The sequence below is a fragment of the Tupaia chinensis genome, unplaced genomic scaffold, assembly GCF_000334495.1.
Source record: "Tupaia chinensis unplaced genomic scaffold, TupChi_1.0 Scaffold000625_1, whole genome shotgun sequence".
Lineage (NCBI taxonomy): Eukaryota > Metazoa > Chordata > Mammalia > Scandentia > Tupaiidae > Tupaia > Tupaia belangeri.
Window position 1 is genome coordinate 660,080 of NW_006160145.1, and position 17,560 is coordinate 677,639.

The 17,560-nt window shown below is 46.5% G+C and overlaps 1 long non-coding RNA gene across 1 annotated transcript in view; it reads right to left on the bottom strand.

Moving 5' to 3' along the window:
- LOC102493732 (uncharacterized) overlaps positions 1-17,560 on the bottom strand; it is a 25,957-nt gene that overhangs the window by 4,568 nt on the left and 3,829 nt on the right. The window contains exons 3-4 of the long non-coding RNA XR_001371184.2: positions 16,043-16,135; positions 9,295-9,353 (exon numbers count right to left, since the gene is read on the bottom strand). This is a non-coding gene — a long non-coding RNA (uncharacterized LOC102493732). The remainder of the gene's footprint in view (positions 1-9,294; positions 9,354-16,042; positions 16,136-17,560) is intronic.

Genomic DNA, 17,560 nt, shown 5'->3' on the forward strand with positions numbered 1-17,560 from the left:
ACACACACACCTACACACACACACCTACACACACACCTCCACACACCTCCACACACACCTCCACACACGCACACCTACACACACGCACCTACACACACACACACACACACCTCCACACACACACCTACACACACACCTACACACACCTACACACACACCTCCACACACGCACACCTACACACACACACACACACACACACACCCCTGTTGCTGCACCTGAGAGTCCACCATTACTGCTTCATTCCTTCGCATCGATGTACTCCAGTTCAGATAAAACACAATTTAAGAAAGGAATTTGCTTATCATGTATTCTGATTCCATTTATACAAAATGTCCAAAAAAGGCAAAGAGAGAGAGAGTCATTCGTAGTTTCCCAGGGTCAGGAGTGATAGGAGAGCGTCTTAGTCCCTTCCTCCCTTGAATGACGGAAACTTCCACAATCGGTTGTAGTGATGGCTGCATGATTATGCCAATATGCTCAAACCGTTGAGGTATACAATTTGAATGGGTGAATTGCACAGTATATGAGTTATATATATATTGATAAAACTGTTACGGGGTGGGGAGAAGAGGAAGGGAAAGGGAAGGGGAAGGAAGGGGCGAGGCTTCATCACTGCTGCGGTGGGAGATAGCTTTTTCATCGCTCTTTTTTTTTTAGAAAGATTTTTGCTGTAGGGTACATGAGCTCACCAGAGAAACAGAGAGATAGAATGTGAGAAATCACACTGCAATCCCTTCTCCCTCATTCTCCTCTCAGGATGTTGGGCACGCATGCACACACACCCGGCACAAGTTTTAGGCCTCTGGGTCCGGGACTCCAACCGTGGTTGACTACATGGGAGTCCATTACACCATCTGCTGGTCCCCTTCTTTGCTCTCCCTTCCTGTCTCCTTATTACTGTCGGATCTGCCCTCTCTCACTGTCCCCCCATCAGCCCATCTCCTACTCGTTTGACCAACACCTTCGGCCCATAGCCATCAGGGCTAATGTTTACTGGACGCTGACCACGTGTAGGTGCCGTGTCTTTCATTTATCCTCGGTGAGGTCATTTGCTCACCAAGCTCACTCGCAGAAGTCCCCTTGGCCCCAGTGCAGAAAGCTGGAAGGACTGGGTTACTGCTTGGCTTCCCAGGGCTACTTCCAGGCCCCTCTGCCACCATGTCCTTATAAAGCCAGGTCGGCCACTGGTACCACACACCCCCATTCCTCTGTGACATCTTCCACCCCCTTCCAGACTGAGCACAACTGGGCGTGTCCACGGAGCCCACCCCCAGGCTCTGTCCTGCTCTTACTGACTGTCGCAGATTCCACACCCACGCTGAGGAGTTACCAGCGTGTAGTCCTCGGACCACCTCAGCTCGAACTGCTGCGTTGAAGTTGCAGACTGCAGTTCAGTCCTCAGCACGGCCACCACTGGGTCTGTCAGCCTCAGGACGCCCTGCCTCTGAGCCACCAAGCTCAAGAGAGCCCCGGCTTTCATTGCCATCATTCATCCCCTCCATTTGAGCTCACTCTTTGATTTCATCCTAATTTCTTTTTTATTTTATTTATTTATTTATATTTTTTTTTTGGAGAGGTTTTTGCTATAGGGCACGTGCGCTCACCAGAAACAGAGAGAAAGACAGAGAGATAGAAAGCGAGAAACCACCGAAAGCGAGAAATCACCCCCTGGGGGGATGGCCACACCACAATCCCTTCTCCTCCATTCTCCTCTCGGGATCTTGGGCGTGCATGCACACACACCTGGCGTGGGTTTAAGCCACCGGGTCTGGGACTCGACTACATGGGAGTTCACTGACAGTCATTACGCTAACTGGTCCCAATTTCATCCTAATTTCCATCCAACCCCCTAGACTGCCCCCAGTATCACTGCTCCACTTGGACTCTTAGTCTTGTTTGAAGATAAGCTCCCTCAGACAACTTGCTTCTTATTCACCAGTGCTTGCCTTCCTCATTGCCTCTCCCATCTCTTCCCTTTCATTAGACTGTCTTCTTAGCCTGTTTAAGAATTTATTTCATTTTATTTATTATTAGTAGTAGTAGTAGTTTTTAAATTTTGCTGTGGGGCACATGCATTCACCAGAGAGAGAGAAAGGGAAAGTGAGAAAACAAGCCACCAGGTCTGGGACTCAAACTGCAGTTAACCACATGGGAATCCAGCACCTTAACCACCAAGCCTCCTGCTGTTCTCCAAGTATTTCTATTCTAGATCTTTCATGGATCATGCCATCGTTTAACTTCTTTGTTCCCTCTACCACCAAATTTCATGTAGGAGTTCTGTTCTCACTCTAGTTTTTTTCCCTCTCTTTTTCTTTTCTTTTTTTCCTGACAGACAGCATGTAAGCTCACCGGGGAGAAAGAGAAAGCACCCGTCAGTGGGATATGGTCATGCCACGATCCCTTTCTCTCCATTTCTACATCCTGTTGGGATGTTTTTCAAGCCACTGTGCCTGAGATTCCAAATGTGTGGTGGGTCACTTGGGACAGCTCTCCCTTAAGCACTAGACCAGGGAATTGACCACCCCCCTCTCTTTTTCTAGAGAAGTTTCTGTCCTAATTTATCATTTGTGGTCACATGGAATGAAGTCGATTTTTAGAGAAATGACTTTGGCAGAACGAATGGCAAAGGCTTAACCGTTTGACAGTCACAAGGAACATAGGACGTCACAGCCCTTACTGGCTGCTTCTAACCATCCAGGAGAGTCTAAAGTAATAGAATAACAAACTCAGTGCTTTAAATTTGTGACTCAAGATACAGTTAGAGGGAACCAGCAGTTAGCGTAATGGCTATGTCGCTGGACTCCCACGTAGTCGACCGCGGTTCGTGTCCCGGACCCAGTGGCTTAAAACTCATGCCGGGCGCGTGTGCGTGCGAGCCCAAGATCCCGAGAGGAGAATGGAGGAGAAGGGATTGTGGCGTGACCATCCCCCTGGGGGGTGATTTCTCGCTTTCTGTCTCTATGTCTCTCTCTGTCTGTCTGGCGAGCGCACGCACCCTACAGTGAAAATCTCTCAAAAAAAAAAAAAAGAAAAGAAAAGATACAGTTAGAGAACCAAGGACCTCCTATAACTTTCCTGAAAGAACATCTTATGAATGCCATAAGATAATATCTTCTCTCTTAGAGCTAATAAGTCAATGTAGTCCAATACTATATACAAATTATTTCTTGTAGGTTATTGACTTATAACACAGTTGAATTCACTAGATTTCTTATGTGAAAGGGCAATGATTAAGAAGGATTACTCCCAAAGATTAGAATGGTAGTATTTAAGAGAACTTAATTAAATGTGAAGGCTTTTTAAAAAGAATTGTTTAATTTTATTTATTATTATTATTATTTGTTTTAAGTTTTCTATAGGGCATGTGTGCTCACCAGGGAGAGACTGGGGTGAGGGGTGAAAAAGCAAGCCACCAGGTTGGGGCCTGAACCAGAGTCCAGTGCCTTAACCACCACACAACATGCTGGCCCCAAAGATTCTTAATGTGTAAGTCCATCAAACTCTCTCACCAGTAGAAACAATCCCTTTTGTCCTCCTTAATGTGGATGTCTTGCTTAAAGATTCTATAACTACTCCCTGCCTCAATGTCTCATCCATCTTCAAGACCCATAGCTCAAGAGAGTCTTTGTGCTCCGGGAGCCAATTATCAAGTTTGACCTAGAAGTTGCTTCCATGCCAAAATACATAAATGAAAACCCAGAAAATAGGCATAGGAATACATTGTAACCATACCAGTAGGGAAGGATTATGGCTGAATTATCATTGTGGAGAATTTATCAGAGTTGCCGTAGTTCACAAATCTAACAGGAATTCTGTGGTTAGTTTAGTTGGTAACTAAAGCTGGATTCAGTGATAGTCAAATGAAACTGAGATGCCAAAATATATCTATTGAACATTGAAAAGTCATGATGTGTTTTCTTATGTTTTTCCAACAACCCAATATGTATGATGTGAAAGAAATCCAAGACTTAATGAGTTAGGCATGTTGAGTTTATCACACGTGATTGGCTTGCCCATTATTTAACTTCTCCCTTGGGAAAGACTAGAGGCTCTCTCTTCAACAAGACAAGAGAAATACTTCTAAAAGGAGAGCACCATCAAAAGTGCTATAGTAGCAGGATAGTATAATTTAAGAAGAATCTTCAGAAGGTCCAAAGAAAAGGTGGCTTATGGAAAAGCTATGCGTGAATTTAAAAAAAAATTTTTTGCAACAAAAGTTCTGTTTTTCCATGAACTTAAAAAAGTTATTTGTTGGGACCAACAGTTAGCATAATGGCTATGTCGCTGGACTCCCATGTAGTCGACCACAGTTCGTGTCCCAGACCCAGTGGCTTAAACTCACGTCAGGCGCGTGTGCGTGCATGCCCAAGATCCCGAGAGGAGAATGGAGGAGAAGGGATTGCGGCATGGCCATCCCCCCCCGGGGGGGGGGTAATTTCTTGCTTTCTGTCTCTCCGTCTCTCTCTATCTTTCTGGTGAGCACACGTGCCCTATAGCAAAAACCTCTCTAAAAAAAAATTATTTGTTGTGATTTTCCAAGCTGCTGAATCCAAGACTCAAACCATGGTTAGCCATGTGGGAATGCAGTATCTTAACCACCACACCATCTGCTGGCCCTTCATGAACTTCTGAAAACTTCTCATATATGCTGAGGATGATGACGGAGGACACTATTATTGAAATGCACTCCTGGAATTTAATGGGGGTAATGAGACCCCAGTACTGATAATGTATTACCACTCAGTGATCACAAGTGAAGTGGACACAGAAGTCAGCAGGGCACAGTGGTAGTCAGAGCAGAGGGACACATAGGATCTTGAGTAGTAGCTAAATGATCATAGACACCAAGGACAAAAATATGTGGGCATCATGGTAAGATCCTATTTAATCCAGATTCAAAAACAAAACAAAACAAACAAAAAAACACCAGAGATCTAGAAATCTGACAGCCTGAGGACACTAAATTCCCAGACTTTAACCAGTTGAATGCAAATACCATGTACTCTGTAGTCTACGATATTGCAAGTTTCTATCATAAATGTTCCTCCCAATTTTCCTCCAAGAGAACTGTGGTCATTTAGTAGGGTGTGCAGTGAAAAAGAAAAGTACCTCACTTTCTGGGGTTTATGACTGGCTCTGAGCTACTGCTAATCCCTAGTCATGGGCTGAGGTTGCGGGAATTAATGGGAGTCAAGAAAGGAATGGAGTTTGGGCCCAGACCATTTCATGGTGGCCCAAATGGATTCCTATCTATCCTGTGGTTATATCTCCAGGTCCTAAGTATACAGCTGAAATATATTTCAAATATATTTGAAACAAATAAATAAATCTATTTCAGCTGTATATTCAGCAATAGGCAGAATCTCCACATTGGCTTCCAAAACTACAGATTAAGGACTGTCATGATAGGAAGGTCCAAGTGAAAACTCCTGGTGAAGCTTCTCCCTAACAAAGTAGTAAATCAAATAGCAGAGATTAGTGTCACCACAAAAAACTTGAAAGCATGCAAGATCAGCATGCAAGGACTCATGGAAATTATTATCATTGTTATCACTTATTTATGAGGACTAGCATCATGGAATTTTTAGTATTACCTCCCAACTTCATCATCAGAACGTTATCACATTGGTACTTTGAAACTGGCCATGGTGGGAGTATTTACACCACGGAAATGACAAACACTATAAATTGAGCTTTTTTCCTTTTCTTTTCTGAGGGCCAGTTTATCAGCTAGCCACTGATCCCTATCACATTGTCATTTAACTTCCCTGTTTGGCTAGTACATATGTACCTTGGACTTGGAAAATGATGACAGATTATATAAGAGCAATTAGATTGTGATTTCGATTGTAGCTGTTGTTCCAGATCTGGTCTATTTATTGTACATATCAACCCAATCTCTGACACTTGCTGCGGATAGAAGGATGGTTGGATACATACCTGGGGGTCAGGGGGTTGTTTGTGTAATAACATGGTTATGCTAAGTAAGAGCATGCTGCTACTCTTTTATTAATATTTAAGTAGGAGAATAAAAGTACATATTCCTATGCTGCAGGGATAGAAAAACAAAAACCTTTCTGAACTTCTTTGTAGGTAAAGTTTACATTGTGACTTAACGTCCAACAATGAGAAATGCTCAGTGAGACATGAATTTGGTATCTTGGCTCTCCATATCCAAACACTGCAGTCACAGCTTCCTCATTCCTGTGCCATGGCTAAAGAGACTGTTCCTAGGGCCAGCAGGTGGGGTGCAAGTTAAGGCAGCTGGATCTACATGGCTAGTTGCAAGGTTCAACTCCCAGACCCACCAGCCTGAAAATCATGTCGGGCGCATGTGTGTGCATGCCCAGAATCACAGGAGGGGAATGGAGGAGAAGGGATTGTAGCATGGCCAACCCCCAAGAAGGTAATTTATCACCTTTTCTCCCTCTCATTCTCTCTCTTTCTCTCTCTCTCTCTTGTGAACGCATGCACCCTATAGCAAACTAAAAATTAATTAATTATTAATTAATAGAGATCATGTTCCTAGATTCAACAGTTGCAGCAGTGGCTTCCAGACTCCTCAATCTCTTGACTGTGGTAGAGATAACAGTTCATTCCTCTGGGAGGTCATAGAGATAACAGTTCATTCTTCTAGGAGGTCGGTGACGAGATCCCCAGATTCATTCCTGGAGTTTGGCCTTTCCACCCTTCCAATGATTATGTAAACACCTCATTTATCATATCAAATCCCTTTCTGCTTATAACGGTTATAATGGATTTTGCTATATGCAACCAAACTCTGAGACACCTCTTTTTGAGTTTTTCTTTCCCCCATCAAATTTCATCTCTATTATCTAACGACTTCTTATCTTACTCCCCAGAAATGAACTCATCTCTCACATTTACAGGGGTTAAAAAAAAAAAAAGAAAGAAACAGAGAAAGTTACTCAGGAATGTCTTAATGTCTTGCCAATCCTAGGTCTCTTATCCCACCCTGTGGTTATTTGGTTATTTCTCCACCAGCACCACCTTTACCATCTCTTTCCTACATGGATAACCCAACCAACTTCAGTCTGGGTTCCATCCCTTCTTTTTTCTTTTTCTTTTTTTTTTTTTGGAGAGGTTTTTGCTATAGGGCGCATGTGCTCGCCAGACAGACAGAGAGAGACATAGAGACAGAAAACAAGAAATCACCCCCCAGGGGGGGATGGTCACGCCGCAATCCCTTCTCCTCCGTTCTCCTCTCTGGATCTTGGGCACGCACACACATGCGCACAGCGTGAGTTCTAAGCCACCGGGTCCGGGACGTGAACCGCAGTCGACTACATGGGAGTCCAGCGACATAGCCATTACACTAACTGCTGGTTCCCCTGGGTTCCATCCTTTTCTGTCTCCACAATGTTCCCTGTATCTCAGAACTTTCTCTCTTTTGACTCTATTCATTAATTACAGAAAAAACACCAAGCCTTACACATGGAAATAAACGAATAAATCTTTTCCCTTCTAACTAGGGTCATTGCCAAACTTCCTAAGAGAATCATCCACATTCGCCTACACTTGATTCCCTTCCATTCATTCCTCTGTCCATGAAATTTAGCTTTCACAGCTCTCGCTCCACTGAAATTGATCTCACTGAAGTAACCAGTAACCACCCCTGCCCAATCTCAAGGATCCCTTTCATGGCTTTTCTTGCTCCATCTCTTGGGGGCAAGTGACAGTGCTCATTCTCTCCTCCATGACTGTCACGACAGCACATTTCCCCCAGCTTTCCCTGGGACCATCTGGTTGATCTTTCTCTATACATTTGGAGGATCCTTATTCCACTCACACTTAGGATGCTCTTTTCTGCAAGGCATTGTCCCTGAGCCCTACGAATTGCCCACCTAATGGTTCACCAAGTCCATGGCTTTAGCTACCAACAGCGCCCAAATGTACTTTTCTAATTCAGACTTCTCCCTGCATCCAGACCGTATATGTGATAATTTCCTACTTTATATCAAATCACTTTGGACACCTATTTCTGCCTGGATATCCCACAGTCACCTCAATCACCATGCATCCAAAACAGGACTAATCTTCTCCAACATCTGCATCTCCTCCTTGAACCCTTGTCCTGTGAATGGCCCCGCTGTCCACTCAGACACTTCAGCAGCTATCCAGGAATCATCTTGAGTTCCTTCTCTCTGGTCCCTGAAAACAAAATCATCACTAATAGATTTTGACTCTACCATTAATACTCTGTAAGGTGCATCTCCTTTCCAGCCCCACTCTGGTCCATCCCTCTGTCCTGTCTCTCTCTTCTCTGCTTCTGCTCACCTACTAATCTCCCCGGCTTCCTTCCCAGCATCCATAGTCCATCCTCCACAGAGAAGCCAAATCTGATCATGTCACTTCCTTCCTTGAGTCCCCCTAGGTGATTCTCCACCCTGTCCATGTGCATGTGCACACACACACACACACACCCAAATCTGATCATGTCACTTCCTTCCTTGAGTCCCCCTAGGTGATCCTCCACCCTGTCCATGTGCGTGTGCACACACACACACACACACACACACACACACACTTACACATCTAACAGGGTTTTCAGGATCAGGTTCACATTCCCTAGACCCAAAGCCTTCATAATCTGGTTTATCTGATTTCATCTCCCTCCATTGACCCTGAAGCTTTACATTAACCCACGTAAACATGATGCGTCCACTCACTCCATGGTTTTCCCTCTTCTTCACCTAGACCACTCCCTTCTCATCCTTAGAGACCCAGCTCATAACATCTCCAGGAAGTTTCCCTCTTCCCCTGGAGCACAGCCACCCATCGCTATGCTTCATATACCCTGGACTTAGCTCTAATTTCACGTCACGCTGTCAAATATCAGTGTGTTAGAGAGGCAAGTATATCTATCATTGCACTCGTTCACTTGCTGAATGTTAGCGTTCTAGCACGAGACCACGTGTTCCTTCGAAACCCAAATCATGGGGTAGCAGAGTGCCCGATGCAGAATAGATTCTGGTGCGTGTTCGATGAATGAATCATTAAGTTTCGCTTAAATGTCATTTGCTAGTTGTTATGTGTTTCATTGTGCCCTTTAAAAACAGGTATGTTGGAGTGCTAAGCCCTAGGACCTTACTTGGTCTGTGACATTATTTGGACACAGGGTTTTTACAGAGTAATCAGATTAAAGTCATAGGGTGGAAAATCTGAACCCAGAGACACACATGCATAGAGGGAGGACAGCCTGAAGGGACACAGAGAGAGAGGATGACTATCTACAACCCAAGGAGAGTGGTGGTCAACAGTTCTACACTCACGGCCTTCAGAAGGATCCAACTTTGGTGACACCTTGATTTCAGACTTCTAGACTCTAGAACTGTAAGAAAAATTTATATTGTTTAGTCACTGTATGGTACTTTGTTATAGCAACCCTAGCAAATTCATACCACTGTTTCCTATGCCTTTTAAAATATTATTTTATTTTATTTCTTATTATCATTTTTTATTTGACCAGAGAGAGAATGAGAAAGCAAAAAATAAGTCACCATGTCCAGGACTCAAACCGTAGTTGGCCACGAGAGAGTCCAGCACCCCAACCACCATGCTACCTGCTGGCCCCTCCTTTGCCTTCTAAGTCACTTTATTTCTTTAACTGTATCTAGGAGCTAGTAACTCCTGTTTTCTTTCTGAAGTCTGTGAGTTTGCTTTTCTAGCATATCTCTCAATCGGTCTCTGTCTCTCTCCCTCACACATACACACATTACACGCTCACACACACACCATACAATCTCCTGTCCTGGGCTAGCAGGTGGCATGGTGGTTAAGACACTGAATCCCACATGGCTAACTCCATGGATCGAGTACTAGACCTGGTGTCCTGAAAAACATACCAGGCACATGTGTGGTGTGCACCCAAAATCCTGAGAAAAGAGTGGAAGTAAAGAGGAGCTTGGAGAAAGGATTGTGGAGTGGCCATCCACTCTGGGGAGTGCTTTCTCACTTTCCCTCTCTCCGTTTCTGTCTCTCTCTGGTGAAAACATGCACCCTATAGCAACGATTTTTTTTTTTAATTTTTAAAAATCACATTCTTCTTTTCCGCCAGACAGTTCTCTCTTACCAGCAGTTTCTTCCCTGCTGGTCAGAGGTGGGTCTAGAGTAACATCTCCCTTCATTGCTTCCTCGTCTTTCTGGAAAGGTGTATCAAGCCATGAAACTAATCTCTGCAAAGTGTATGTTGGAGCAGGGTGCCCACGGCTGTGCCCATGAGCTCAGGGGGTGACTTGCCTCCAAGCTAGAGTCAGGAGCTCCTAGACGAGGAACACTGTGAGCCAAGCCAGGGGTCAGGGCATCCCACAGCAACAGCCCTGCTTCTCCTGTCATCCCCTGGTGCTCCGCAGCGTTCAGGACCTTAACTCCTACTCCCCTCTGGCCCAGCATTTCGTAATGCCTCTCCATTGCACTCAACCCAAGTCTCAACTTGTGGAGGCCTCTCGAGAGTCCCTGGACACCTATAAGGTCCTTCCACCCTCAGAACCCTGGATATGCTCTTCCGCTGCTTACAAAGCTTGTCCTTTGTCTCCTGTGCCTGGCTCGGCTTAAGTGTCACTTCCTCAAAGGACGTTTCCCTGACACTCCACCCATCATCAGCCTCTTATTAGATCTCTCAGGGAAACTTGGAATTGCCTTTCCAAGGATTTATCTTGGTTTCCATCTACACATTTATAGTTGTGGCATTGCGATTTATGTCTTTCTCCCCCACTAGACTGGAAACATCACTGAGAGGTTTGTTTCACCCTCACCTGCAACTGACTCGACTTCCTGGCCCCTACCTACTGGATGGCATGGAGTGGATACTCCATATCTATTTCTTTAAATCAATGAATGATCTGAGTTCTACTCCTTGGCCCATTGAATGAGACCATTTACGGGAGGCAGGGAATTCTTCCCACCACAGGATTCATGTCCTTGGTCACATCCAACCCATTCTGGGGGATGACTTTGCACGCATATTCCTCATACTACAACTTCAACTTTACATCATTTATTAGATTATAGAATTGCTCGGGGCCCCTGCAAGAAGCAGATGGCACTGTCAGATCGGGCAATTGAGGAGAGTTTCATAAAGAGACTGGTAAAATCGTGTAAGCAGGGCTACTAAAAATCCCCAAGGGATGGACCTAGCAACCATCGGGATCTGTTACCATTCCTAGGCCTGCAGGGGCAAGGAGAGAGGTCCTTAGAATCCAAAGAGAGTCATTGAAGTGGGGGTGGGTGGGTGCTTTCTCCTTCCTCTCTCTGTCTCTCTGTCTCTCTGGCAAGCTTACATGCCTCCTAGCAAAATAGTAATAATTAGTCTTTGTTCAGTTCTGGCTTTTGCTACCAGCAGGCACATCCCACGGCTTGCTTCCTGTCAGTTATGGCATGAAAAGTAAGAAACATGCAAACGCCATGGGTCCTGTCTCCAGGCCCTCCGCTGACCCTCTGCAATTGCTGCAGCGTCCTAAGGGTTCCAAGTGAGGAGGTTCCATTGGGGAGTAGACACTCTCCCTTCCCAGGTCACCAAGCAGGGCAGCGAATCCAACTCCTGCCCTAGAGAGCGGGTCCCTCCGGATCCCCTCACGCATCTCTTCTGCCTCTGGATTTCAGGGGTTCCATGGCTCTGTCTCCTCATTTCTGGCTCCAGGCACCACACTCAGGCTCCACCTCACTGTCCTCCCACCCGACCTTGGTGCTCAGAGCCTTTTGCCTCAGACCCACAGCCCTAGTGGAGCCGCCTGACCCACAGGCAGTAGGCGTGACGTCCCTTCTCCCAGGTACTCAGGCTCCCTATAAGTGTCTTGCAAACTGCCCTAAAGGCTGCTGAGTGGTGCAGGCAACTTCCTCCCTCCCGTCCTTGGAGGCAACCTCAATTCTTTTCTCTCACTTTCAGGGGGACTGTGTCCTGCCCCTTCATGTCCTTCCCCATTGGGTAGGCAGAGGAGGAAGGGATGCGTGACTGTCGGGTCTCCTTGCCTCCCGATCCCCAGCAGCTCAGGACGGTGTGTCTGGGAGACGCACCCATGGGGATGCCCTACGACAGCAGCTGCCCTGTGGCACACAGGCGGATGACTGGGTCTCCTAAGTGGGAAGCCCAGGTTGCAGTGCGCGGGGTTCAGTGAGTGTAGGGGCGGGAGGGGGGGCCCGGCCTGCACTACTCTTCAGCTGAATCAGGGATTCCCAAGGGCTTGTCCCAAGACCCCACCTTCAGGTTGGCATGAATTTCCTTCTCTGTCACGGGATGATTTTTTTCTCCCCTCTAAATATTCTAAGCATTAAAAAAGAAAAAGCCAAATCCCCAAATCCAAACACAATAAAAAGCAAAGACATCAGGAAAAATAACAAGGGATAAAAGCTCTCAATCCCAGCCCCAGACAAGAACCTGCTCTGACGTCCGTGGCACCTGAGGAGTTAACCCTCTGCTGCCCGGGGGGGAAGCCACTTCCCTGGCTCCCTCCTCTCTTCTCTGCCCAGCCCACCTCCAGAGGAGAAAGGGATGGCTGTTTGCCGTCATTCGGGCTATAGATAGCTGGATTTCTTTTTCTATTTTTGCCAAACCTGCACGAGCTCACCTCCACCCTCACCCCCGCCCCCACCCCCACCAAACCTTTTGTCTCAGTGCCTGCTCCCTCCAGAGTGTCAGAGGAACCTGGGGGAAGCTCCCCAGGGCAGAGTAAAATGGGAGGCTTGTGTGTTTCTCAGCACCAATTGCTTACACGGGCTCCCCCCAGGAGCGAGAGACAGGCATGGCCCCTTCTGCACCCCATCTTCACGTCATGTGCCATTCGTGACAGCTTTTGTTGGTATGTAGGCAGCAGGTGGTGGACAAAGGACCCCAGATGGCTTAAGCCACACCCCTTAGCTCCAGTGGGAAGCGGGCTCCTCAAAGGAGAAGAGAGCCTGGAGTCCTTTCAGAGCCTCCCTTTTCTGTTTTTTTTTTTTCTTTTTAAAGAATTATTTTATTGAACTGTATTTTATTTATTTATTCATTTATTTTCATTTGACCAGGAAGGGACAGAGAGAGAGAGAGAGAGAGAGGGAGAGTGAGAAAATAAGCCACCAGGTCCAGGACTCGAACTGCAGTTAGCCACATAGGAGTCCAGTGCCCTTAACCACTACACCACCTGCTGGACCCCAGAGCCCCCTTTTTCTAAACCCAGTGCTACAGGACACTGCATTTTAACAGGAGCAGCCTCGCACCACTCCCACAGAGGAACACTCAATTTGGAAAGGAGAATTTGGTTTGAGAGTCCTGATCCTGCACACCGCCGCAGGTGGCATAAGTGGACCGCAGCTGAATAGCACACTGGAGATTTCCTGACAAACTCTGGCTTAAACGGGTTCAACTCCACCCCCGCCACCCATGCCAGGAGCATCTCCAAGGGTCTCTCACAGCAGCCAGGAGCCAAGTGTTCCCCAGACTGCGGCGTGTTCCAGGGTGAAGCTGGGATGGAGCCACACACCGGATGAGAGAAAAGACACGCCCCCAGGACTGTAGGCTGAGGCATCTCGATCAGCAGCCTGTCCCAGGCCTGGCTGAGGTGGTCATTGCAGATGTGGGCTGGGATAGGCTTGTTCACCCTAGCCCCCTGGTGGGGGTGTATCTGACAGAAAATGGGGATTTGAAAGAGAGGGGAGCAAGAGTTCTACACCCCAGGAGCTTACTCGGAAGGACTAGCAGAGTCTAACACACATAGTCCATGCATTCTTTCAAAACATATTGACTACCTTCTGGGCACCGGTCTTGCTGCATCAGAGACAGGAGCAGACGTGAACCTCGTCCTCAGGGACAGCGCTAGGAAAGACCATGTACCCGAGACTCAGTTCGGGTGCTCCTTGTCCCTCACCTGCTGCTCAGGTTTTGCATCTGTGAAATGGGTGTGCCGAGTGTTCTTTATTGCCTTATGGACATGGAGAAGAAGAAAAAGCTCAAAGTTTATTGTTACATTTGAATTAAAATATAAGAGGAACAGAGGCCAAGCAGGTGACATGGTGGTTAAGGCGTTGGACTCCCACATGGCTGACTACAGTTCAAGTCTCCAGTCTGGAGGTTTGAAAATCATGCAGGGCATATATACACCTGTGTCCAAAATCTCAAGAGGAGAACAGATGAGACAGGATCGACGGGTGGCCATTTCCCCTGAAGGGTGAACTCTCACTTTCCCTCTTACTGTCTTTTTCTCTTGTAAGTGCATATTCCCTTTGGCAAAAACCTTTTTAAAAATAAAATAAAATAAAATAAAATAAAATAACAGGGACATATATAACCACAAGAATGGAAAACAGGACTCTAGTGGGTACATACACACCCATCTTCATAACAGCAGGAGTCCCAGTAGCCAGAAAGTGGAAGCCACCTGTTCTAGTCCGTTCTGTTGGTAACAGCAGAAACACCTGAGCCAGGTAATTTACCAGTTTTATCCCGCCCAGAGTTTGGAGGCCCAGAACTGAGGGGCTGTACCCGCTGTGGGTCTTGCCGCTCCGTCACAACATGGCGCAGGCAGGAGAGCTTGCAGAGCCCAGTCCAAGACTGCCCCAGTCCCTTTCTTTGTAAACCCACAAGGACTCAATCATAGGCATCCCACCCTGATCCCTAATCACTTCCCAAAGGCCCCACCTTTCAATGCCATCATTAGATTAAGTTTCTACCTCTTGACATGGTTACAATGGCCCACCGAATTTTAACAAATGAATTTAAAAATATTTCTTTCATTCTTTCTTCCATGACAGAGCAAGAGAGAGAGACAGAGAAGTAGAGAGGCAAGCACCTCCCCCACAGGGTCCTCATGCCACAATCCACTCCTGGTCTCAGCAGGCCTGAATCAAAGGAAGTACCTGGGATAGGCAGGGAGGTCCCGGGACAGGAGCCAGCACCTTCCCGTGTGTCTCCAGCTCTGCGACAGCTGTGCCACTGCCTGGCTGTAACACGTGAATTTGGGGCGGGCGTGGGGAGGGACACATTCAAACCCTAAGCACAATCCAAATGTCCATCCACGGATGCAGGGACGGACCAAGTATAATGCAGCCATGTGATGAAATATTATTCGGCCATAGAACAGAATGAAGCGCTGATACATACTGGAATATGGATGAATCTCAGAGAGACACTAAATGAAATATGCCAGACACCAATGGACAAAAATTGCAGGATTTCTCCTAGATGAGTTTCTGAGAAGAGGCAAGTGCATAGAAACAGAAAGCAGAATGGTCGTTATGAGGGGCTGAGGGGCAAGGGGATGGGGAACGGGGAGTTATTGTTTAATGGTACAGAATTTGTTTGGGATGAAAGAGTACTGGAAACTCACAGTGGTAGTGGCTGTACAGTCCTGTGAATACACTTAAGGCTGCTGAACTGTGTGCCTACAGGTGACCCACTGAAGATTTTACCACACACTGCACACATACGCACGCACACGCGCACGCACACACACACACACACACACACACTCCTTGAAGCCCAGCTCAGTATTCTAGAGTTCCTAGCATGGATCCAATGGCTAAGGGTCAGATGTGCAGGGCAGTTTTATGAGTTACTGTGTCAGCGTTCAGATCCAGGTCCCAAAACATAAGCAGAGGCTCACAGAGTAAGGACAGCGTTCATCTCACATCAGGTCATCCCAGATGGATCTCATACGATCAAGCCTCCCACCCACTATTCAAATCTTCTGTGACAGGGACTGCAAACTCAAGAACACAGAGGAGCCATCCGAGTCCGTCAGTGAAAGATGAGGCCCTAGAAAAGGACATAAGACATATCTATACGCGAGGCCAGCCAGTGGTGTGGTGGTTAAGGAGAATGGATCCCATATGGCTGACCACACAGATCAAGTCCTGGACCTGGCGGCTTGAGGAACGTGCTGGGCACATGTGCCTGAGTACCCAGAGTACCGAGAGGAGAGTGGAGAAGGGACTGCAGTGTGGTCCTCCCCCTGGGGGGTGTTTCCTCACTTTCTCCCCTCTCTCCAGCAAGCATATGCACCCTATAGCAAATCAGAAAAAAAAAAAAAAAAAGATTTGAAGTGGGCTCACATGTAAAGTGGGCTCTGTCCATGAAAGTTGACACAGCTCACCTCCCTTACTGAGAGCGCGATTGTAAACTTGGTGTTGCCAGATCTTCCAGTCCTGCAAAACACAAACAAAAAAGCAAAACATCTACATTGTTAAACAAAACCCTCCGAATCTGTTGGCAAACATCACAAAACTCTCCTAATCTGTCAGTAACTCATTGAACTTTTTAGAAAATACAGTTGATATCTGTGTGTTCTGTCCACAGATCCAACCAACTTTGGAACAAAAGTATTAATGTAATAGGGCCGGCAGGTGGTGTCATGGTTAAGGTGTTGGACTTTACATAGCAGACTGTGGTTTGAATCCTGGACCTAGCAGCTTAAAAAAAAAAAAAAATCACGCCATGCTGGTGTGCATGCATGCCCAAAATCCCAAGAGGAGAATGGAGGAGAAGGGATAACAGTGTGGCCATGGCCCTGGAAGACTCCCACATAGTTGACCACAGTTTGATCCCCAAACAGGCAGCTTAAACTTACACCAGGCATATATGTGTGCATGCCCAAAATCCCAAGAAGAGGATGGAGGAGAAGAGATTATGGCATGGCCATTCCCCTCTGGGGGACAGCCACATAACTGACTACAGTTAAAGTCCCAAACCCAGCGGCAGCTTTTTTTGCCAGGCACATGTGTGTGCGTGCCCAAAATCCCTAGAAGAGAATGGAGAAGGGTCTGTGTCATGGCCATCCCCTCTTCGGGTGTGGGGGATGATTTCTCGCTTTCTGTTTCTCTGTCTCTTCGGCAAGCACACATGCCCTATAGCAAAAATCTCTCTAAAAAAAATAGTAATAAAAGGAAAACAATACAAGAAAAGAAATGTTTGTGCAACATTAACACTGTATTATTATAAGTGATCTAGAGATGATTTAAAGAATATAGTAAGAGGTGCACAGGTTGTATGCAAATACTGCCCAATTTAATACGAGGACTTAAGCATCTGAAGATTTCAGTATCCACAGGGTGACCTGGGACCAATCCCACACAGATACCAAGGGACAACTGTCCAAGCAAAACACCTTTCAGGCTAGCAGGTGGCATGGTGGTTAGGGCCCTAGATTCCCATGTGGCCAACCACAGTTCAAGTCCCAGACCTAGTAGCTCAAAAATGACAACAAAAAAATAGATAAATAAATTAAAAAAAAAAAAACTTTTAAGGTGAGATCTAGCCCATGGACCACCCATGGGCAAACTCAGTTTCTTCAATTCTTTTTTGTTTTTTTTTTTAAAGAGAGATTTTTGCTATACGGCGTGTGTGCTTGCTAAAGATACAGAGACAGGGAACCAGCAGTTAGTGTAATAGCTATGTCGCTGGACTCCCACGTAGTCGACCACAGTTCACGTCCCGGACCTGGTGGCTTAAAACTCACGCCAGGCGCGTGTGCGTGCGTGATCAAGATCCCAAGAGGAGAATGGAGGAGAAGGGATTGCGGTGTGACCATCCCCCCTAGGGGGTGATTTCTCACTTTCTGTCTCTATGTCTCT